At 40.0% G+C, this 25,765-nt stretch overlaps 2 long non-coding RNA genes across 3 annotated transcripts; both read left to right on the forward strand.

Moving 5' to 3' along the window:
- The first annotated feature begins 437 nt into the window (after positions 1–437).
- LOC130996106 (uncharacterized) lies at positions 438–3,369 on the forward strand. Its single transcript, XR_009092386.1, has 2 exons — positions 438–673; positions 3,064–3,369. It is a non-coding gene; the product is annotated as an uncharacterized LOC130996106 (long non-coding RNA).
- Positions 3,370–7,808: 4,439 nt separating this feature from the next.
- Positions 7,809–10,760, forward strand: LOC130996109 (uncharacterized). 2 transcript variants are annotated; one of them, XR_009092390.1, is made up of 3 exons: positions 7,809–8,074; positions 9,907–9,968; positions 10,465–10,760. It is a non-coding gene; the product is annotated as an uncharacterized LOC130996109 (long non-coding RNA). The 2 variants fall into 2 exon arrangements; XR_009092389.1 differs by lacking the exon at positions 9,907–9,968 and having other exon boundaries at positions 7,834–8,074.
- The last annotated feature ends 15,005 nt before the right edge of the window (positions 10,761–25,765 follow it).

The raw sequence follows: 25,765 nt of genomic DNA on the forward strand, positions 1-25,765 counted from the left end.
CAGTTGAGATCGATTGATTTATAATTTTCCTTGGACGTGTAACACAGAGATGATTTTTTTTAAATGGTGAATTATGATCTTGCTATCTATATTATAATTTTTCCTAATGGAATTTCTAAGAATTTATTTTAATGAGCTAGATGTGATGTGAATTAGGTGTATTCTAATTATGATTAATTATTTGATCACACTATTAGATGATATTGATTTATGGTTTTTAATTAGCAAGTGATTTTCTCTAACTTAGCTTTTCCTACAAGCTTGATCTCATTAATTAGTGTAGTATTGAGCAAGCCACATGTGAGAGCTTTAATTGTGCATTAATTAATTGGATGACTCAGTGGGCAAGTTGCAAGTGTGAGTATTGAAGAAGCTACACTAGTAAATTAGGGAGCAAGCTTATGCTCTAAACAAAACTCATTTCTCTCTCTCTCTCTCTCTCTCCCCCCCCCCCCCATTCACACGCCTACTCTCTCTCTCTCTTACCTCTATCTCTTTTCCCTTTCTACCACCATGGATAACCATTCTCAAAGCTTCCAAGATCATTTCTATACCAAGAAACTCCATCAAATCAAGTCTTAAACATCTATATTCCTTGAATCAAGAACTAGTTTGGAGGGATTTTCAAGCTTGAAGCAAAAGAGAAGATTTTTATCCTTCCTTAAATAATTGAGTAAGTACTAGATCTATTTAGATCTAAGCTTGATTGAGTTATATATGTGTATAAATGGTTTAGACCTAGCAAGAAAACATCATTTTCTATTTTTTAGTAATTTTTGAAATTTAGGGGTTCTCCCCTTCAAAATATTTTTCTTATTCTTTTCTTAATTTGGCATGAGATCTATGCTTATTGAGGTGTTTTGAGATGATTTCTATGTGTATTGAGAGACTTTGCCATGAGATATGATTTTTCATTTAGGTTAGTTTGTCTAAAATAAGAAATTCTTGAATCTATGGATTAAATGATGAATTGATGGTGAATATGAGCTTATGAGATGACTAATATGATATTTGATGGAGTAGATTGATGATTGAAGTTGATGGTCAAATTTCGGTGAGAGTTAGTTTGATGTGATTTGGGTAAAACTTATTCTATGGTTTAATTGATTAATTGATTGGTTAATAATGCAATTAGGTGATTCAATTTGATTAATCTAAGGTTGGATTAATGATTTATGCATGTTTGTAGATTTTCAAAAAGTTTAGTTTGTTAAAAATTGGGACTTTGTGATCTATGTGTTAATTGATTAAATTGGCTAAGTTTAATTGTTATTAAACATGATAGAAATGATAATTAGGATCAATTTGGTTAATTGTCAAGAATGCCTAAAATTGGTTAAGTTTAGTTTGCTAGTAATTGGGAACTTTTGATTAATGAGATACATACTTGAATTGATGATGTTTATATGTTAGTTAGACTACTAGCAAGGAGAAAGCATGATTAATTTGGTTAATGATGTTGATTTGCGAAAATTTCTCGAGTTTAGTTTGCGTGCATACATGAGATCTTGTAAATAAGATGAGTTATGAGTCGAGCATGTTTATGTATGACTATTTGATGATTAATTGAGCTTATATATGATCATGTATTTATGTTATTGTGAATTATATGAGCTTAATTTGAATTTTTGAGAATTTTACATCGAAGAAGTCCGGAGTCTAGGTATATTTGCTTGTATGTTCAAGTTGGAGTCTTTTTCTGACCTTTTCTACCTACTGTTTCGTTGGGTTCTTGATACCCAAAGATCGTGAAACTTTTATGTTAAGATTATATGAGAGTCTTCAGCATACCGGTAAAATATCAAGTCAATTGGACTTTGTTTACTAGTTTTATAAAATGGAAAACGAAAACTGCTACTTTCTGCCGAAATGTTCGGTGAGTAGCCAATAGAGTCATCTTTTCCAGTGTCCTTCACTAACTCTTTGGAGCCCAAATTTTTATTGTTAAGACATGAGTTTCTTAGCTAAGTACCCACCAAATTTCAAGCCTTTTTGGAAACTTTTACTATTTTTCAAAAATCAAAGTTTTCAATTGCTCAAAACTGCCGAATATGGTAGACTGTAGGAAAACAGTCATATCTCCTAAACTACTTGGAGTTTTTCATCCTACTTTTTTTTTTGAATGAAACTAGACTCAAATAGGTTTCAAATGGTATAGGTCACGACTCCAGTGGAGTTCTGTACCGAATCTGGTGAAGTCTTTAAATCGAGTCAGTGCAGAATGATGTTTGTTTGTGACATGTCTATATGTGAATTTATATGTTTATGTGATTATGCTTGTTTATGTGCTTGATTGCTATGAGTTTAATTCGAGTTGAGTGTTAAGTCGAGAGTAGGACTTGTGAATCCTTAGGAGTTAAGTATACCTAGGGATTGAGATTTATTTGGGTAAATAGAAGATGAGTGATAAGTTATGGTTTGAGACGAGATTGGATTTTAGTAAATGAGTTTCTAACTGAGGTTTATCTTATCCCATGAACCACTCTGACGTTGTGACATCCGAAGATACGAGCAGAGGACGGAGGTAAGATCGCCCAAGTACTACGAGAGTAAGCTAAGTTTGTCAGGTGGACATTATTTTGATATGCCTATTATACGAGCTTTCTTAAATGATATGATACTTATGATTACGAATTGAGTTAATGTTATGCTTGAAACTGATTGACTTGCCGAGTTTTGTTAATAATGACTTGTGTGTTACCCTCTACTGATGAGACGAATTCGGTCCTGTCACAAGCGGGATTTTGTGCACAGAGGTGACTGTGAGCCGTCTATCGGGTCGGCCGGTCACGGTACTTGAGAGGGAGACCTACTTCTCAGTACCTTTGATGATGAATAGTATATGGTACATGCATAATGAATATTTAAACTGCGCAGTTACTTTATTATTATGTTATGATTTGCGAAATTGCATGCACAGGTTCTTCTCTAACTAAAACCCATGTGCGTTGCTTAATGTGGCAAGTTCAATTTATAGCTCTAAGAGCAAGCTTTCATTTGTTTTTCGGCATATGTCCACAGAGTACTTTGTACTCAGCCCTGCATGTATTTCTAAATGTGCAGGATAAGCGAGGAGGAGGAAGATCGGTCTGGTGCTGGCGGGGACTTTTTGGACGACGTTGTTTCTTTTACCGTATTCCTACGTCATACGGTAGCCTTTTGAGGTTGGATGTGTATATTTTGAACTTATTCAGGAAATACACTCTCGGCTATATGTCTTCATACATATAGTCTGATCACGTTTTGCTGCGAGACTCTGTAAATTATAAACCTTTGTAAATTTTTAACTATGCCCGCTTTGTAAACTTTGTCGAGAATCTCTGTACTTTTGAACTTATGAAGCCGATAATATTTGTGTCTTTGAGATGATGTTATTGTTGTTCATCTTTGCATGTTTTGTTGTGAGCTTCCGCTTGTTGTTTGATCTAGTTCTTCCTTCTTTACTTCATTATTTATTTAGTCGTATCGATACCCGGTCTACGCTATCACTGGCTAGACGTCGGGCTGCGACAGAGTGGTATCAGAGCAGGTCGTCTGCTCTGAGTCTATTTCTTGATCGAGTCGAAACCCTTGATTTCGGCTATTCTTGAATTGAGTCTAGTCTAACTTGAATTCTTAGGCTAGTTTGAAAGTTAAGAGTGAGCTTGAACCCTGAACCCCAGTACCTCCATCTCCTCTGGCTTATCGAGGTAAGAGGTTATTGTTGTTCTTTATTGCTTTTATGATGAGAGTGAGCATGCATTACTAATAAGTTATGTATTGTTCCGATGGGCGGATGTGACCAAGACGATGGATCGTGTTATGTGCAAGCAATATTTCTATATGAAGGAATATCAGTGATGTTGCCCCAATAGGGTACCAACTACCAACAAGAATGAGCATGTTGTCGATGTGAGATATACCAAGTAAGTTTCGGTACCTTAGTTCATAACAATTGCTAATTCTTCCTTGCAGGAGAGAGAGCCCGACAATTGAGATAGTATGAAGAGAATTTAGACATTTCATTTGAATTATAGGGATAACTTAGGGGAGTTTCTAGGATTCTATCACAGACGTTGACTTGAGGTTTTGCAGTTCGGAGTTGACAGCGTCAAGGGTGCTCTACACTTGTTACCACTACTACCGCTGGAGTAGCAGAAATAGAGAGCTTTTCTAATATCGAAGGTTGTTGACAAGACACTGATAAGGTTAATGTACTATAGAGACCTTAGGGGAAACGTAGATACTCTTGAACACTAATACTTTATAATAGAGGTATTTTTCCCAGGACCGCATTTATTGTTGCTAGATTAGTTTATGAGTGTGGACTCACTGAGCCTTTACCCTCTTATGATCATATTTCAATCTTTATTGCGCCCATTTGAGCCCATGCTAGAGCCCGAGCCGTTTGTACTCGAGTTGATTTTTGCCAGATCCCATTGTTTCAAGCCTGAGCCGTTTGTGTTGGAGATCTTTACTTTGATGCTGGAGATTAATACATCTTTCGTTTGGTCGATTGTCCCATTTTCCAGTATTGAATTGCTTTCATTATATCCCAATTTCTGTTCTAGTTTTTATTCCAGCATCTTATTTTACACTGATTGTGACTTTTTCATCTATTCTTGAGACATCACCAATTGTTATGGAATCCTTCCTCTACTTGAACTCGCTTTTATAAGGTTCAGGCATTTTTATTCATCATATTCGATTTCCTACCATATCCAACATGAGTTAGGGATGTCTAGGTAACTAGGATGTTATAGCGAGAATCATGATCCGTAGAAAGACGATTCACGAGAATAGTTGGTAGGATACATATATTACGAGACGAGAGCAACTATCAGACCATGGATTCTCTCCCCTCAGCCACCCATTGAAAAGGCTAACCATTTCGAGGACGAGGAGAAGTGATGCTAACCTAAATCAGACAATAGCAAATTCTGAGGAGGATCGAGTTGACGGTTTGGACCAGATGATGAGTTTCATGATAGGAAATTGAGACGGTGATTAGTATAGATGTAGTATCATAGTAGTAATAGGGATGCTCATTTTAATTTATAATACCCCCTCCTTTTTATGAAGAGGTCCCCGCATGAGGAGAATTTCTATAGAGATATGTATATATGAGATGATGATGAGATGGTCTACAGATTTTCGATGAGCTTTCATTTGTACGCTCTAATTATGTGATGTTTGGATATGGACATTGTTTAGCATGAATTGCAATAATAAGGATATGATTTTAGCAGTGAGAATAGGGTTTTGTGAACCAACGATGTATGAGAATCTATTTTATGCTAACTTGCGTGTCTATCTAGTATGCCACCGAGAAGAAGAAACCAAAATCAAGAAGAAGAGGACGAAGATCCTAGAAATCCTACACCGCCACCACTTCCACCACAAGGGCCTCAAGGAGTACCACCATGTCCTAAGTGTCACAAGCTACACTTGGGAGTATGTAGAGCTGGAACCAATAGCTGCTTCACATGCGGGAGAATCGGGCATTTCTCCAACCAATGTCCCAATCGTCAGCAAGGAACGAGTGGGGGAACATCGAGCCAGTGTCAACAACCCCAGCTCAGAGCGATGGAGGAAATTCTTCCACTACCTCAACCTTTACGACGTCGACTGACACCGTCGAAAATATCAGTCGAAGAGTTACCATCATGAGTCCCAACCAGATCAACAACAAATCCAGTATCAACAAACTTTAGCGATCGAGCAAAAGCCTCAGGACGAGAATCAAGAAAATTCAGCAGGTATGGGAGGACTTAAATGAGCACTACTCGCAACCTTGTTTGATTCGGGTGCTTCGCACTCTCTTATATTTACACGTACGTGAACACATTAAAACTCGATATAGAACCAACTCGGTAGCATTAAAAGTAGCTACATCCTTAGGCTATATCGCCACCATTACGTGTGTATGTCCTAACTTAGTATTCGAATCAGGAACGCATAAGCTTATGGCTAAGGCTCTGAGACTAATGCGTGCGTGGAGCATAGATATTATTTTGAAAATAGATTAGTTATCTGAATTTATACGACGATACAACGCGAGGAGAAGTGGATTTCGTTCCAGCCATTCGACGAGGGACCTACACGCGGCACTAAGAGGAATTGGAAGAAAGCACTGACTATCAAAGATGCGACAAAACAGTAGTTACCCGAACGCAGAACAAGAATCTAGAGTAAAGAACGATGACAAGGCAAATGATCTGCGCCTCACAGCGCAGCATCTACGGAGTTTCAGGACTTGAAGATACAGAAAGAAGACATCCCAACGACGACGTTTCACACAAGGAACAGTCTCTATAATGTTGTAATGATACCTTTCGGACAGAAGGATGTAGATATAGGTTTTAGTTGTTGAAGAAAAGAGATGATTACTACCCCAATACTCACAGTCCTCGAAACGGACAAGGAATACATTATTAATGCAGATGCAGTGAAAAACGATACACAACATATTTTGGAAGTATGGAACATTACCAAGACTTGAAGATAAAGTTTTTCTGAAACTTTTCCCCATCTCGCGGAGAGCATCATTTCGAAATCAAAGAAAAGCTTTACCAAGATATATAGGACTGTATAATATACTAGAGAAAATAGACCCTATTGCCTACAGATTTGCGACGGCGCCAAGCTTTGCGAACGTCCATGACGTTAGCACGTGTTTCAACGGATGAAGTACACGCTAAATCCTAAACTTGTCATTCGCCAAGAAGAATTCTCTCTTGAACCAGATTTGAGCCATGAAGAGAAGACTTGAAGTTATTCTGGACAGGAAGATTCAACATTTGCAAAACAAGACGATTTGCTTTGGTAAAGATCCAATCGAGACATCACAGTCAAGAGGAAGCAACTTGGGAACTTGAAGAGAAGATGAAAAAAAATACCCTGAGCTCATTTCCGATGGCGAGTAACACAAATTTCGGGACGAAATTTTTTTTAAGGGGGGTAGGATGTAACACCCCGCAGTTTTCCATACTATTTATTTTGAGGATTCGGTTTTAAGAGTGTCGAGATTCTAGCATTAGCTTATTAGGGTTTTTTTTAATAAGATTGAGATGTGAGTATTTTAGAAGTTGATGATATAACTAGTGGGTGAATTTTTTTTTTTAATAGAATGAGTTTTTGATAGAAATGCTGATTAAATTGAGGAGATGATGTAGTTTGTGTTTCCGATAAAGGAAGCTTAATTATTTTTTAGACGATTTATAGTGTTAAGTTAAGAGGATACCTGGCTAGATATAGAGCCGAGGTGAGTGAGTGAGACTTACTATAGAGATGAGTCGAATTCATGAGACAATTAAATTGTCGTTAGATTTTGACTGATTGAGAGGTCATGTTTAAGTGAGATTAATTGATTTTTTTTTATGTGACCCACGTGATGATAACAGTTGAGATCGATTGATTTATAATTTTCCTTGGACGTGTAACACAAAGATGATTTTTTTTAAATGGTGAATTATGATCTTGCTATCTATATTATAATTTTTCCTAATGGAATTTCTAAGAATTTATTTTAATGAGCTAGATGTGATGTGAATTAGGTGTATTCTAATTATGATTAATTATTTGATCACACTATTAGATGATATTGATTTATGGTTTTTAATTAGCAAGTGATTTTCTCTAACTTAGCTTTTCCTACAAGCTTGATCTCATTAATTAGTGTAGTATTGAGCAAGCCACATGTGAAAGCTTTAATTGTGCATTAATTAATTGGATGACTTAGTGGGCAAGTTGCAAGTGAGTATTGAAGAAGCTACACTAGTAAATTAGGGAGCAAGCTTATGCTCTAAACAAAACTCATTTCTCTCTCTCTCTCTCTCTCTCTCTCTCTCTCTCTCTCTCTCTCTCCCCCCCCCCCCCATTCACACGCCTACTCTCTCTCTCTCTTACCTCTATCTCTTTTCCCTTTCTACCACCATGGATAACCATTCTCAAAGCTTCCAAGATCATTTCTATACCAAGAAACTCCATCAAATCAAGTCTTAAACATCTATATTCCTTGAATCAAGAACTAGTTTGGAGGGATTTTCAAGCTTGAAGCAAAAGAGAAGATTTTTATCCTTCCTTAAATAATTGAGTAAGTACTAGATCTATTTAGATCTAAGCTTGATTGAGTTATATATGTGTATAAATGGTTTAGACCTAGCAAGAAAACATCATTTTCTATTTTTTAGTAATTTTTGAAATTTAGGGGTTCTCCCCTTCAAAATATTTTTCTTATTCTTTTCTTAATTTGGCATGAGATCTATGCTTATTGAGGTGTTTTGAGATGATTTCTATGTGTATTGAGAGACTTTGCCATGAGATATGATTTTTCATTTAGGTTAGTTTGTCTAAAATAAGAAATTCTTGGATCTATGGATTAAATGATGAATTGATGGTGAATATGAGCTTATGAGATGACTAATATGATATTTGATGGAGTAGATTGATGATTGAAGTTGATGGTCAAATTTCGGTGAGAGTTAGTTTGATGTGATTTGGGTAAAACTTATTCTATGGTTTAATTGATTAATTGATTGGTTAATAATGCAATTAGGTGATTCAATTTGATTAATCTAAGGTTGGATTAATGATTTATGCATGTTTGTAGATTTTCAAAAAGTTTAGTTTGTTAAAAATTGGGACTTTGTGATCTATGTGTTAATTGATTAAATTGGCTAAGTTTAATTGTTATTAAACATGATAGAAATGATAATTAGGATCAATTTGGTTAATTGTCAAGAATGCCTAAAATTGGTTAAGTTTAGTTTGCTAGTAATTGGGAACTTTTGATTAATGAGATAAATACTTGAATTGATGATGTTTATATGTTAGTTAGACTACTAGCAAGGAGAAAGCATGATTAATTTGGTTAATGATGTTGATTTGCGAAAATTTCTCGAGTTTAGTTTGCGTGCATACATGAGATCTTGTATATAAGATGAGTTATGAGTCGAGCATGTTTATGTATGACTATTTGATGATTAATTGAGCTTATATATGATCATGTATTTATGTTATTGTGAATTATATGAGCTTAATTTGAATTTTTGAGAATTTTACATCGAAGAAGTCCGGAGTCTAGGTATATTTGCTTGTATGTTCAAGTTTGGAGTCTTTTTATGACCTTTTCTACCTACTGTTTCGTTGGGTTCTTGATACCCAAAGATCTTGAAAATTGTATGTTAAGATTATATGAGAGTCTTCAGCATACCGGTAAAATTTCAAGTCAATTGGACTTTATTTACTATTTTTATAAAATGGAAAACGAAAACTGCTACTTTCTGCAGAAATGTTCGGTGAGTAGCCAATAGAGTCACCTTTTCCAGTGTCCTTCACTAACGTTTTGGAGCCCAAATTTTTATTGTTAAGACATGAGTTTCTTAGCTAAGTACCCACCAAATTTCAAGACTTTTTGGCAACTTTTACTATTTTTCAAAAATCAAAGTTTTCAATTGCTCAAAACTGCCGAATATGGTAGACTGTAGGAAAACAGTCATATCTCCTAAACTACTTGGAGTTTTTCATCCTACTTTTTTTTTGAATGAAACTAGACTCAAATAGGTTTCAAATGGTATAGGTCACGACTCCAGTGGAGTTCTGTACCGAATCTGATGAAGTCTTTAAATCGAGTCAGTGCAGAATGATGTTTGTTTGTGATATGTCTATATGTGAATTTATATGTTTATGTGATTATGCTTGTTTATGTGCTTGATTGCTATGAGTTTAATTAGAGTTGAGTGTTAAGTCGAGAGTAGGACTTGTGAATCCTTAGGAGTTAAGTATACCTAGGGATTGAGATTTATTTGGGTAAATAGAAGATGAGTGATAAGTTATGGTTTGAGACGAGATTGGATTTTAGTAAATGAGTTTCTAACTGAGGTTTATCTTATCCCATGAACCACTCCGACGTTATGACATCCAAAGATACGAGCAGAGGACGGAGGTAAGATCGCCCAAGTACTACGAGAGTAAGCTAAGTTTGTCAGGTGGAAATTATTTTGATATGCCTATTATACGAGCTTTCTTAAATGATATGATACTTATGATTATGAATTGAGTTAATGTTATGCTTGAAACTAATTGACTTGCCGAGTTTTGTTAATAATGACTTGTGTGTTACCCTCTACTGATGAGACGAATTCGGTCCTGCCACAAGCGGGATTTTGTGCACAGAGGTGACTGTGAGCCGTCTATCGGGTCGGCCGGTCACGGTACTTGAGAGGGAGGCCTACTTCTCAGTACCTTTGATGATGAATAGTATATGGTACATGCATAATGAATATTTAAACTGCGCAGTTACTTTATTATTATGTTATGATTTGCGAAATTGCATGCACAGGTTCTTCTCTAACTAAAACCCATGTGCGTTGCTTAATGTGGCAAGTTCAATTTATAGCTCTAAGAGCAAGCTTTCATTTGTTTTTCGGCATATGTCCACAGAGTACTTTGTACTCAGCCCTGCATGTATTTCTAAATGTGCAGGATAAGCGAGGAGGAGGAAGATCGGTCTGGTGCTGGCGGGGACTTTTTGGACGACGTTGTTTCTTTTACCGTATTCCTACGTCATACGGTAGCCTTTTGAGGTTGGATGTGTATATTTTGAACTTATTCAGGAAATACACTCTCGGCTATATGTCTTCATACATATAGTCTGATCACGTTTTACTGCGAGACTCTGTAAATTATAAACCTTTGTAAATTTTTAACTATGCCCGCTTTGTAAACTTTGTCGAGAATCTCTGTACTTTTGAACTTATGAAGCCGATAATATTTGTGTCTTTGAGATGATGTTATTGTTGTTCATCTTTGCATGTTTTGTTGTGAGCTTCCGCTTGTTGTTTGATCTAATTCTTCCTTCTTTACTTCATTATTTATTTAGTCGTATCGATACCCGATCTACGCTATCATTGGCTAGACGTCGGGCTGCGACACCGGCACCCCAAGGCCATGAAAAATGAGAAGCTCCTCCACCGAATTCGCCATCTCCCCAAGGCTAAAACAAGAAGCCTCCAAAATAAACCCCTTGATTTGCACCGTCACGACCACCGCAGAGATAGGAGCATCATCAAACACAACTTTATTTCGGTGATGCCAGATGCTCCAGATGGTAGCCATAATCCTGATTCGCCAAAGATTTGTCAACTGCCGACTGGTCTAAACCTGCATGGCCCAAATGATAAAACTCCCCACATCCAGGTTCGAAGCACCATCAAATCGAAACCAGACAAAAATAGAGCTCTAGACCTGCCTAGCCACCGGACAATCCCAGAAGAGATGATCAATGTCCTCCCCAGCCGCTCTACAGAGCGGGCACCAGCCGGGCCCCTGAAAACCTTGACGGCGGAGAAAGTTGGTCGTCAAGAGACGGCCCAAAATAACACGCCAAGTAACAATAGATCTGCAAACAGGAATTAAAGAAGCCCAATCCACAGACGGGAACTTAGGGCGCAGGTGATCAACAACGAGATAGGAAGTAACCTCCCCAAAATGAAAATGAGTCCAGGCACGCCAATCCCCCACACCCGAAGAGGGAACCGAGATAATGTCAAAAATAATTTCTGAGAAGGCCATCAAGAGTGAAGTTCCAAGAGCCCTCAAAAAAGTAATCAGAGATAGGCTGCTGAAGATGCTGAAGCGCGGTGTCGGGAATCCCGATCCTATCAATAAGTCTGTAATCGAGCCAATTATCAATCCAAAAGAGGATCGAAGAGCCCTGACCAACACTACAGAAAGGGTCCGAGATGAGATCCGAGATAGTCCTTCTAGTGCCCAACCAAATAAAGGAAGAAAACCAGGGAGACCGAGGCCGAAGACAAGAATCAAGATAGCGCTGCCAAAAAAGACGAAAACCACCCATTGAGTCCTCAGTGATAATCTGTCAGCCCAAACGGAGCATAAACCCCCGATTGATATGGGAAAAAAACCCCCTTGGGACTTGGGGGCATAGACTTTGTTCCAGGACACCGAGGAGTGAGGCTTGGAAGTGGTACATCCCGTCCAAATGAAGGAAGGATAGGCTATGTCCAAGTCATGTAAGAGCTTCGCCGGCCGCTTATAAATCAACATTCTGTGCGCCGCTGCACTGTGAATGACAGAAGAGACCAGACAAACCCTATCGGCCATAGATAACTGCATCCCTTGCCACTTCGGGAAGTGGGAAATGATACTGTCCCAGATGCAAGCCATACGGGCAGCCGAAACCCTCCCCGCAAAGATGGGGACACCAAGGTAGATGAACGGGAGGGAGCCCATCGAGAAACCCAGATCCCTCTTGAGATGGCGACGCATCTGAATAGGGACACCTTTGCCAAAATAAACCGTGGACTTGGCCTTATTGCAGGCTTGTCCAGAAACAGCAGCATAGATCTGAAGAATCGAATCAATCATAACACAGCTGCGCCTGTCCGCCTTGCCGAAAAGAAGAACATCATCTTCATAAAGGAGGTGAGACGAAAAGAGGGCAGAATGAGACATACGCATCTGAGAAATATAACCTCTCTCCACAGCATCCCAAAGGAGGCGGCTCAACACCTCCTCAGCAATCCCGAACAAAATGGGCGACAAAGGGTCTCCCTGGTGCACCCCCCCTCGAACAGTTGAAATAACCATGTTGTTCTCCGTTGAAGAGAACAGAGATCTAGGCCGAACGGAAGATGGTCTGAATCCACTGTCTAAACAGATCTGGGTAGCCAAAACAGTCAAGCATTGTGTCAATAAAATCTCAATTGAGAGTGTCAAATGCCTTCCTAATGTCAACCTTCAGAGCTAAATTCTTTCCGCGAAGAGACCGCTCCATACAATTGACCCCCTCCGAAGCCAGAAGAATGCACTCATGAATAGAGCTCCCAGGGATAAACTCAAACTGATGCTAGGAGACAATAGTAGTGGCCACCAAATTCAAGCGAGAGGCAAGAATCTTGGTGATAATCATGAAGAAGAAATTACCCAAGACAATAGGGCGGAAATCAGAGATAATTAACGCATCCGACTTCTTGGGCAGAAGACGGAGAAGGTTGGCATTGAGGCCATTGGGGATGTAACCATGGGTAAGAAAGTGAGAGACCGCAGCAATCATATCTTCCCCAACAACTGCCCAAGCACACTAAAAAAAAGCCCCAGAGAAACCATCAGGACCCGGCGCGCTGTCCTTATCCATAGAAAAAATAGTGTCTCTGATCTCCACAACAGACGGAAGAGCACTGAGCATATCAGCAGAAGCCGAAGAGACCGAAGTGGGAACATACTGAGAAATTCAAGATCTGTCAACCGGATCAGAAGGCGACTCAGTAAATAAGTCACTATAGAACTCAACCACGTGAGCAGCCATCGTAGGGGGGGTCATCAAAAAGCACACCATTAATGCTGAACTATTTGATCTTGTGGGAAGAACACCGCCACTTGACCATAGAATGGAAGAATCTGGTAGTCCTGTCCCCAGCCGACAGCTAAGTAATTCTGCTCTGCTGCCTAAGATGATCCGTCTTGTGCATCAGCAGAGTCCCAATCTTAGCTTGCAGATCCATTTCCTGATCAAAAACCAAGTCCGAATAGCCCTCGTCATCAATACTCTGCTGGAGAGTGCTAAGATCCTACTGCATCTCAGCTAAAGAGTAGTGTTGTAGTTACCAAAAGTATCCTTATTCCAGGTCTTGAGAAGAGGTCTGAGACGCTTCAGCTTTTTCATAACACGGACCATAGGACAAAGAATATCCAAAGAAAGGGACCAAGAAGCCCTAACTTGGTCCAAAAAACCCTCGTGGCCGCACCATATAGTGAGAAAGCGAAACCGCCGGCCAGGAGGATGAACATCTGAATCCAGATAGCGAAGCAGGATAGGAGAATGATCAGACTCCAACCTGGGGAGCACCAACACCAAAGAAGTAGTCCAAACATCACATAAACCTAGGGATAAAATAGCCCTATACAAAACAGACTCGATCGGCGAAGGATACCGTCTGCGGTCAGTCCAAGTGAAAAAGGGACCAGAAGACTCGGGCTGAATCAAGCTGTGCTCATCAATGAACTCACTGAACTCCCTGCAGGGAGTAGGGATGTCAATCGGGCCAGCCCACCGGGTTTTCGGGCTAGCCCTATCGGGTTCCGGGGTTAGTCGGGTGCGGGCTAATCGGGTTGGAGATTTTTTCGGGTTGTAAATCTTCAACCTAACCCTAAACTTTCGGGTTTCGGGCTAGCCCATCGGGATAATCAGGTTAAAGGCGTAAAAATAAACTTATCATTTGTATTTTATAATTCCTAATGATCTAATGTATAATGTATAAAATATACATAGATATTAAATATATAAATTATATAGCAAAGCATGAAATGCAAAAATATAATATATTCAAGATTACATAAACAAAATTATATTAAAATGAGATAGTAAAGTTTAACATGTATCAATGCACTGGAATCAATCTGGATTATTACTTAATAATTAGTGAATTTGCCATGCACGTCTCATTGACAGAAAAAAAAAAAAAAAAATTGGTATCACTTTAAAATGAGATACTAATAATTAATTTCTAACTAATGAGATACTAATAATCAATTTCTACAAAAAAATCTGTAATTAATTTCACTTTTTTTAATGAGATTGCACACACACACACACATATATATTCTAACTAATTAATTTCACTTTTTTTAATGAGGCTACATATATATATTTAAGCAAATACCATAGATCTAAACATAGCATAAGTTGTAACTAGATGCATCAGTCACAATTCTGTCAGCCCACCGGGCCAGCCCATCGGGTTTTTGGGCTAGCCCTATCAGGTTCCGGGTTAGTCGGGTGCGGGCTAATCGGGTTGGAGGTTTTTTCGGGTTGCGATTTTTCAACCCTAACCCTCTAATTTTGTCGGGTTATTTGGGTCGGCCCATGGGTTTCGGGCTGCATTGACATCCCTAGCAGGGAGTAGTGGCCGGAATCCGCCGGCCACAACGCTCATAAGCTCCCAAAATAGAATTGAAATCACCAATCATAAGGAAGTTCCCCACTACAAACGGGCCAACCAAAAACCAAAGATGCTGACGCTCAATATAATCACAGTCCGCGTGAGTGAAAGCAATAGTGAAAACCGACCCCAAGAAAGAGAACTGGATATTACCGTCGGAGCAAGAGAGAAATCCGAAAACACCCAGATATTAGAACGTCTTCTACCCCGACTATTTTGATGAATCGGAACAAGACCAAGAGAATGCTAATAAGAAGTAGGAATGCTGGTAAAACGAGACTTGGGCTCCAAAATACCAAGGAGACAAGGTTTATAAGTAACACAATAGTGATGATGGCATTGTTATTCATACCTCTAATGTTCCAAGCAAGAACATTCATCAAGAATTGTCGGTGTGCTCATCCCCCACATGAGGATTCTCTTCCTCTGCTAGATCTCCTCATTTGTGTAGAAACCCCAGACATAATCTTAGCAGCCTCAGACGAAGAGCTTGAAACAACAAAACTATGAATGGCAGCTCCCCTTAGCCTGGGCCTCAGAAACACTGTTAAGAAATTCAGTCGGAACCCGACCAACAACCGCCAAGGCATCCCTCTTAGCGACCACCTCCCTCTGAAGTGACTCTGAGTCAGGATGTTGTGACAGATCATTATCCAGAATGACCGAACCATCATTAGAAGAGCGCTTGAAAGAGATGTAACGAGAAGTGGTCGCGCCATCACTCCCAGTATCAATGTAACGAATCGGCTCAGGAATGGGCGCCAGAGTGAGCTGCCCCGAGTCCTAAACCTTCCATGTCGCCATCAACACCCTAACCTCTTAAGGTCATGGTCCCAGAGGCCATGGCGGCCGAAGGGCAGTTATAAGGCACTCGTGAACGAGGCTGAGCGGCCCCAAGAGCCTTCTAGGCTTTGGGCTTGGATCGCTCCTTGAGAATCCCTTTCTGAACTGGCTGTGTGTTATGCATCTCCGGTATTACCTCTTTCCCATCAACTGAGTCGACAATATCCAACGACTCCATAGCAGCAAAGGGGTTGTGATGGGCAACCAATGCAGAATCATCCCCAAGAGTTGGGGAACCAACAACATCCTCCCCTGTCGGGCTCGGGAAGGTGTCCATCTCGTCATCCCCAAGAGCGGGTTCTCGATTCGTGGGAATCGGAATCCCTGTTGGATTTGAATACTGAAAGCAAGAACGTTTTATGCTAGTATACAATGTTTCCTAAGTTCACTATTTTATCTCCAATCTGATTGTGTTCATGATTGCATATGTATGTCATTTATCTCTATATAAGTAGGTTATATGGTGATTAACAGATCATAGAAGGTCATATAATTGGAATAAACTTAAGAGATATAAATAGATCACAGCCGAGATGACTCTAGGACGAGTCGTTGGTCTAGGCTGTAGTATAGATGGAAATCGTTTGTCTTGACTATTTGTCTATACTGGTACGTCATAACGTATTGATAGGATCACAGTGAGATGTATTCTTCTATCTGACATAAGTGAAGAATAAAGATCTCGGTGACTTAATAGAATCTTAATACTAATAAGATTTCAGGTATATATGTTGATTTGTGTATCACTTTGATTTACTATGGGTGAGAGTAATATATTAATTTGAGTACTCTGTATCTTGGGTGATAGCGGTCAATATATGTGACGAAGCCGTCGTTTGAGCTTCGCACAAATAAAATATCTTGTACCCACAACTAGACTAGCTAGTGGTAAGTCCAGAGTCGAATCCACAGGGAACTGAGCAGTAACTTCTCCTGCAAGGGTGTCACTAAAAGGGTTTTGTTTTCTGCAGTGTTCTGACCAAAACGTGGTTATGGGCAGAACGGGTATCCAACCTAAACTGAAATACAAAGGTAGATAAATCAAATAACAAAATAATTCTGACTTGGGTTCGAATCACTAAACATGAACTGGACACTCGATCATTGGTGCAAAGATTAATCACTATACTCGCATACCAGTGGTTATAGGCATAAGAATTGTTGTGCCCCTATTGTCACTCGTCACGCACACAACAAACCCCCTGCCCAATCTATCCTTTCAGTTTATGATCCCTTAGAAGGGTCAGCTAATGGAAATCAACTACCTCGGACAACATCCACGCTCTCTGCGATGGTCTATCGCTAGTTGTGCTTTGCCCAGAATGCTTTAAGCTCTAGATAGACCCACTTGACTCTTACACCGATATTTCACAACAGTCACGGCTCCAACACCAGTTGTACTATTTTGGAGGTCGATGGCAACTCGCCTTGTGCCCAAATTATTACTTGTGGTCAGAACTCCCTAGTTAACTAGTGACCAATTAATTAACCAAGTTGTTTCAACCTTTTTGGAATCAAACCTAGTGTATCGGGAATATGCTGATACAGTTATTATGCCCAAATTAGACCTCTCGAGTTAGGTGTTCATGCTTAGATCATCTTGCCCAAATCAGAATATAAAACTTAGACAAACATAAAATAAATAACAAAGGCAAAAGACATAAAGGAAAACATAAAGTAAAAACTGAAATAGAAACTTACTTAAGGTAAAAGGGTACTTACGGCCAAAAGTGCCGCAGAAAACATGAACAGAAAATTAAACTGCTATGCCCATAAGGGGCGACTACTCCTACCTAACTATGGAAAGTAAAACTACAGCAATGGCCTCTCAAAATTCATCCTTAACTCTCTCTCCTCTCTCCCTCTAATGGTTCACAGCTATGTGGTATTTATAGGCATGAGTTAGGGTACGAAGGCCCAGCCCATGACGTGCGGCCGGATCCATGCAAACATGGAGATGCTTATCATTTTTCAGACCTAATCTTCATGAAGATATGTTTCCTTTTGGATAAGGCAGTGGTTTGGCCTTATCGGTCTCTTTTGGATAGCTACCGCCTTCCGCCTTTCTCGGACTCCCCTGGAGTGCTCGGAGGATTCTTCTGCTTAGCTGATTCCGTTGCTCGGATGATTCCTCTGGCAAAGCCGACTTCGCTGCTCTGGTGTCCAGAGGAACGGCTTCCGCTCTGGTGTCATTGATTTCTCTGGCAGCTTGAATCCTCTGGCTCTTTGAATCCGCTGGCATTTTGATTCCGCTGGCAGCTTGATTTCTCTGGCAAAGCCGACTTCGCTGCTCAGGTCCTTTGAGTCCTCTGGCCCTTTGAATCCTCTGGCCCTTTGAATCCGCTGACAGCTTGATTCCTCTGGCACTCCGCTTCTCTAGCATTTTGGCCTCCTTCCCACGAGCTGGGTCCCTGCCATTGAACTACGCCCTCCCAGGCGACCAAACGACACAAAAACAAGGAAAAAGACTCGATCCAGACTTAAAACAGACACGAAAAACGAGCACAAACATGGGCTCATCAATATGATATTTGGTTATCTGTATTAGTACCCGTATCCGGTATAGGATAATGGCATCCCCTTAAAGAGCTCAATAAGGTTTATTGATTTTAAACTCTGCATGTTGATTAAGTTCAGGTGCAATAATAAGGTTTGAGTGGTACTGCTTAAGGATTACAAAGAGATTAATTAATTTAAGCTGTCAGAGCTTTAATTAATTAATGGATGTCGGATATTTTAAATAAGGAGATTTAATAAGTCTAAATACAAGCCCCGACTCATCATCGGTAATAAAGGGGTAAGTCAGTATTGATTCTCTAGTGGAATGAATTAATACTTATGAATTAATTATGATCTGGGCTGATCATAAGAATTAATTCATTAGAGGCCCATCTTTATTCCTTGTATCTGATCCCTGGACTGGCCCAAAGTCTCCTGAGCCCAGTAGGAGTAAAATTCGCCCACTACAGTTGTTGGAGCCCTATGACTGTGTTTTGTCTTTAAATACAGATATCTGTTCTCAGAATAAGACACACAAAAATTAGGGTTTTAGAGAGAGCAGTAGGGGGCGCTGACTTCAAGGTGGTCAAATTCTCTGTGGGAGTTCTCGTAGTTCGTTGTCCATCCAACGTTGGGAACTGAGCGGGATATAGTTCAGAAGATCTGAGCTGGAGTCAGATTTTCGCAAGAAACTAAGTTCTGGCAGTCTCCGAAAAATAGCCATAACTTCCTCTACAGATTGAGGTGAAACAGGCGGCCACGGAAAGCTCTTTTGAAGACGAAGAAGTCGTATCTCTACTAAAAATACGATTGGAGGTCGTTTGAGGGATCAAACGGAGCGTTGAATTTGGCTGATCTGTTCAGTGCGAATTGGGTCAGAACTAGAGTCTTTTGATTCAATCGTCAACAGCCTCTGCGTTCAATTCACAAGTAAGTGATTCTAACTCCAAGGTGCAACACTTAAATTAATAGGAGCATGCTAGGTTTAATCGATGTATGGTAAATTAAGATAATCCAAGAGACGATCCTCGGGCAAATCGAGTATTAATTTAATTTAATATTCCTTCAATCCCACCCTTCTCATAAACAACAGCCTCAAGAGAAACCTCAGAGCAGGCTTTTTTATGACCCACCTATCGTCAGTCAGAGCGATGCTGCTAAATAGGAGTCAGCCCGGCACCGTTGCCTGACACAGTTGGCTGACCCGTAGTATCGTTTCCCTCTTTAGATCCCCTGCAATAATTAGTAGCATGGCCAACAACACCGCAAGAATGATAGTAATATGGGAGGTCCTCATAACCAAATTCAATAACAAAAACCCGATCCCCACATTTGACATCAAAATAATCAGGCACAACCTTAGAAACATCCATTTCAACCATAATATGCGCAAATTGACCCACAGAAGCATGAGCAGATAAACCATCAATAATAATAGGTGATTCTACGTGTCTAGCAATACCAGAAAGCACCTCCGGATGCCAATACTCATGAGGTAAATTGAAAACACGAATCCATACCTGGGCTAACAAGGAAGACTCCTTGTAAGGATCAAAATTTAGGACCCATGCCTGCAAATGCAGTATGCTCGGACGTAATTTCCAAGTAGTTTTTGTGAAAGCCAGCGCCATATCTTCCGAAGATGAGAATTTAAGGGTGAAGTATCCCTTACCCAGAGGAATGATCTGCTATGATTGTTCCGGCTTCCATAACTGTTGTAACTCGGCATGCAAATCAGCAGCAAAATGAGGGCGATCCCTCTTGCGAAGGATAATCCGCCCATGCAGGGCATGAGAGAAAGATCTCCCTTGCCGTTGATGGAACACCCTTTAGAGAGGACAAGACAGGGTCTGTCGTTCACCAAAGTCGGTTTCAGCACCACGTAGTCATGAGCTGGAACATCGGCTGGCCGATTCCCCGTCGGCTTGAGAGTAACCGCAAAAGAACACCGGATTACTTGGCCATATTCTGACCCTTGCCGATTTGACCCTTTCCGAAGGTTTGTTCCGGTGGCGAAAGATTGCACGAAGACGGCCCCCCAAGTCAGAGGGTAGTCTCGGCAAAAAAGTTTGGCGTTGCCGCCTTAGATGACAGTAGAGTCTCTTGAACAGTCGTCCTTTGCAGATTCGAAGTAGAAACCTTCGGATTATGGCAGTCAAAAAGTGTGGGATTCTGATCGGGGCCAGATGAAAGCTTTGCCCCGAAGTTCGCAGTAGCCGGAGCGAGACCGCACTCCGAAAAGAGAGTGCCGACATCGGAGGAAGAATCCACAGGCGATACATGAGGGTTGGAGGCGGTAGAAATCATTGATGTCCAACTAGGGTTTCCTTCAGGACTGGTGCATGAGGCAGTGGCTAGGCATATTTCAGGGAAAAGAATCACCTCTGGAGCCGAGACGGCCATAGAAGGAACACGACCGATCGGAGGCGGGGCGAAAGACGTCAGCGCAGCAGTAGAAATAGGTGGCCGACGAGAGCTAATTTGCTGAGAGAAGTTGGCGGATATAGGTGGAAACTGAGAGAGAGAGAGAGAGAGAGAGAGAGGCGGAAGTTGCGCCGCCTAGTGAAGTCCAATAACCAGGCGGCGGCGCGAAAAAACGACGGGGTGAAAGGCAGCGGCCTCAGCCCCGAGCGGTAGCCGGAGAAACCCTAAGCATTCTCGTCTCCCATCAATCAGGTCTAAGCTTCAATTTTTACGTGTCCATTTCATCAAATAAAAATACAACAAAAATGTGCTTCAATTGCTACTCAAGGGATTTGAACTTAAATTCGACTTTTTTTAATGATATTAAGAGGATTCGAACCCTTGCACTTGTAAAGAAAGGGCGAGGTCTTATACACTCCACAAACTTATGATTTATATAAAGTGAGGTGACTATTTATAACTTTAGAATATGTCGAGATGATATCTAAGACTTGTGGTATCGGCGAAAGAGTGATGGTAAATATACGATCAAATTTAAAATAATAAAAAAAATTAATATTATCGTCAATTTTTTTTAAAAAGAAAATATTATGAAAAATAACAATCAATTTTAAAATATTCTCAATAATTTTAAAATAAGAATTAATTAAAACTAATTTAAAAACAATTAAATATTCATATATATATATATATATATATATATATATATTAGCGACCGAATTTTTGGATGTTAAAAAATTAAAATTAATAAAATAAATAATTAAAAAATTAAAAAAATATATTAAAGACTTCGTTCGTTAAATAATATAAAAAAATAAAAAATACAAAAAAATAATATTAACGACTGAAAATTCGGTCTATGAAAAAATATAATATTTTAATTAAAAAATTTAAAAATTTAAAAATATTAACTATCGAATTTTATGTCATTAAAAAAAATATTAGCGATCAAATTTTCGATCTTTAAAAATAAAAAATAATAAAAAGTAATAAAAATATTGACGACCAAATTTTCGGTCGTAAAAAAAATACTCCCTCCGTCCACTAATTCAAGGCCTACATGAAAAAACACGGGTTTTAAGAAAAAAAGTATTTTTATTAGTTGAGTGGAAAAAGATTCCCACAAAATATATTGTTTATTGGTTGAGTGGAGAAATGGGCCCACAAAGTGTATTGTTTATTAGTTGAATGGAGAAAAAATATATTGTTTATTGGGACCCACCAATTAAAATATGAATAAAACTTACTAAAAATAGATAGGCCTTGAGTTGGTGGACGGACCAAAAAGGAAAGTAGGCCTTGAATTAGTGGACGGAGGGAGTAATAAAAAAGTAATTAATGATCGAAATTTCGGTCAATTTTTTTTTTTAAGTTAAAAAAAAAAAACGGCTATGAAACGGTCATAAATCAGTCGTTAGGCCCATATTTTATCGTAGTGAATGAGGATATTTTTTACAACTATAGATTTATGAATTTTTTACGGAAATAACATAATTTGTGAGGATTCGTGAAAAAAGATTATTTAAATTATCCTTTGAATTGCTCCATGCATCTAAATTAGCTAGTGGCCATTTTTTAAGTTGTTAGTGGCCACCTTTATCTCCATTGTACTATGTATATTAAGATATTATTTTTTGTATATATAATTAAATTTTGTATGTGGATAAAATTCTATAAATTTTGATAATGTGCATCGCATTCGTATACAAAATTATAAATTTGCATTATGAAATTTTTTATTGTACATAGTTACCATTAATGAATATATATATATAACATAAATAAATAAAAAATCTCTCCTCCCCCCGCTTATTTCGTCATCTTCCTCCACTTTCCCCACCCCAATCAAATTCATCTTTCCCCAACCCTTGGCCCTCACCTCTCCCTCTCCCTCTCACTGTCTTCCCTAAACCCCATCTCCAATCAATTCATCTTCTCCAACCTTCTATCCCTACTTCATTATCTTCCTCAACCTCTTCAAAATTAATTCATATGTCCTAATCTGTTTCACGGTTGATTTCATCGTCTTCTTCCCCAACATCTGCCACCATTGTCTGATTCTTGATCCCTATCGCCTTCCTTGCATCATCGTCGTCATTGACGTCGTTGCAGCTCGTATTTATCTTTATTCACTTAAATGCTTCCACCACGCTAGATCGTATGAGTGTGTGATCGTATGAGTGTGTGAGTATGTAAGCATGTATTAGCTAAAATTAACCTAATGCACTTTTACAAGTTAGTTCGTGCATCGTGTGAGCGTGTAAGCATGCATTAGCTAAAATTGATATAATATACGTCTTTACGTTAGAGGGTAAAATGGTAAAAAATAGATACTTTTTTATATGTTTTTGTATATGTGGACATTATTTATTTTTACTATTCCTATTTTTTATTTTGCCTCTTAAAAATATTCAAAATTTAGTAGGATTTCGGAAATCTTAAAAATATCACAACTATAAAATGGCTCAAAAAAATAAATCGCTCAAAAGTAGGCCCATACTCTACATGTGCGCTATTGGGCCGTGCTTTCAGCTTTATTTCTTCTTTCTTATAGCCTGAGCTTCAGGAAGAAGATGTGTATAACAAATTAACAATTCGTTATAAGTTACAGAAAAACAAACAACATGCAACCATATTATTCATGCACTGAAATAGAATTAAAAATTAGAAGTATTAATAAGACAAATCCTCAAATGGCAACAAAACTATCGTTGTTAAAATAATCCATCTAAAAGAAAACAAATTCAGGCAAATCATTAATATACTATACTACTCAATAGTTGACCCTCATGTTTTTCACTAGTCGCACACACATTGAACTTTGAACATCATAACTATTTTCATTATTTTACATCCGATTACAATATAAAAGTTTTCAAATAGTATTTTCACTGTATTATATTTGAAATTTGCATTTTTTTTCTATTAGTATAAAAATAAGATCTTTAATAGTGTTATTAAGTATATTTCAATCTTTTTTTGAAGACATAGAATTTATTTGTAACTCTCATGCTCCGCGTGGAGTAACAGTAAACTTTTCTCTCAAGAACAGTAACTCTCATGTGGAGTAACAGTAAACTTTAGTCTTTTTCCTCCGCGTGCTCTCCTCCGCGTGCTGCTTTTTGCGTGACACCCGGTTACCGCCGACCCCGACACAGGACCTCCTCCGAGCAGCAGCAGCAGCAGAGAGGCGATCTGCACGTCAACGGCGGCGATTGGGGAGCGGAGTCGAGGCGGTGATTGGGCAGCAGCAGCGATTGGGGAGCGGAATCGAGGTGCGGTCGGATTCTCTCGCCCGATCTTCTTCCTCGCGAGCTCCACCGCGAGCTGCTCCAGCAAGGCCGCCGGCGTCGTTCATGTTTGGAGGGCCGGAGCCGCGAGCCTGCTCCCTGCCCCTGTCCATTCCAGATAGCAGCCAGTCCAGAAGCCACCGGCCAGCCGCAGCCTCGTGCCCCGCAGCAGTGGCCACCTCCGGTCTCTTCTCCAGAATCCCGTTGCGCCTCCTCCGAGATCCGGCAGATCTGGTGCCTTCTCCACCACCGCACGAGATCTCTGGAAAGATCCTCGCCGGTCGCGGCTCAAAGCTGCGTCGGAGCGGAGCGTCGACCACTCCGGCAGGAGCTCCTAGCTACTTGTCGCCGTTCACAGTTCTACAACCCGATCTAGATCCCCTCTCTGGGGAGACTCCAGATCCTCAGACGCTGCTCGCCTCTTGCCGCCGTCGCCACTTCGGCAATCATGTCGACGGGTGGGCTTAACCTACCGGTTGTCTCCAACAATTTTATTCATAATTCTTCCCTGCCACACAAGAAAAATCATAACCCATCGGGGGGAATTGCTAATGTGTCAAGCTCTGTTCTGCCAGAGGCATCTCAGCTGCACCGGAACCCAAGCCCGCCTGTGGGGTTGGCGGCATCTGTTCAGCCTACGTCACACCAGTTTCGTGTGGATGGCTCGTCTGCCGATCAGCGCAGTCGAAACATGGCTCCTAATGCCAATCTTCCAGGGAAGAATTCTAATATTGTTCCAGCAAATAACCGCTCCCAACAGAAGACGGCTAACACACCTCTTCTCAAATCATATGTCGATATTACTGCGAATCGGACGCCGCGTCGTCCGGATGTTGCTGCACATCATTATCATGCTCTACGCCCTACAAAAGAAGGTGATCACTACTGTTTCAAGATGCCTACAGAGCTTCATTTGAAGCAGATTTCTGACCTTAATCATGCTTTGACGGGAAGGTTGTTGTTAAACAAAGGGGAGACGCCCAAGCCTGCGTTGATGATTAAAAAGGAGCTTCAGAACATGTGGAATATCAGTTCGCCTTGGCAACTCATTCCTTTGGGTAAAGGATACTATACCATAGTCTTCCAGAACGCAGAGGATAAACAACGAGCTAAAGCCAAGTTGATTTGGGAAGTTTTTAATGGACATCTCCGCCTTCGCGAGTGGGCGAAGAACTTTGATCCGTTTAAAGAACTCTCGTCATTGGCAAACGTTTGGATTCGTATACATTATTTGCCTATCGAATATTGGCATGCGGAGGTGCTGGCTGGAATTGCACGTTTCGTGGGCCATCCGCTGAAGATTGATGGTGCTTCGATTACTCGAGATTTCGGACAGTTCGCTCGTGTTCTTGTGGAGTTAGATATGTCCAAATCTCTCCCTACTACGCTTCTATTTGATGGGGGTGACTATTCTTTTCATGTTGAGTTTACTTACGAGTACTTACCGTATTATTGTTCCAAGTGTAAGATCACGGGGCATTCTCCCGATAAGTGTCGTAAAGCTAATCTGCCAGTGGAGGCTACTATGAAGCCGTCTGGAAAACAACAAGCAATAGCGAAACAATGGCAGGAGGTTTCTGAGCCAGGGATTTCTGGGGGTGAATCGATTCCGGTGGGGCTACAATCTGAACAGGTGCGGGCTTCACCAGCACATGGAAATAACTTGATACGACAAGAGGTTGTCGAGGAACAGCATGCGGTGCAGCAGAAGGTCTCATCATGCGCTGCAACCCTTATTGAGAATAGTTTTGCTGCTTTAGAGTCGAG

Source organism: Salvia miltiorrhiza, chromosome 7 (genome assembly GCF_028751815.1).
Source record: "Salvia miltiorrhiza cultivar Shanhuang (shh) chromosome 7, IMPLAD_Smil_shh, whole genome shotgun sequence".
NCBI classification, from domain to species: Eukaryota; Viridiplantae; Streptophyta; class Magnoliopsida; order Lamiales; family Lamiaceae; genus Salvia; species Salvia miltiorrhiza.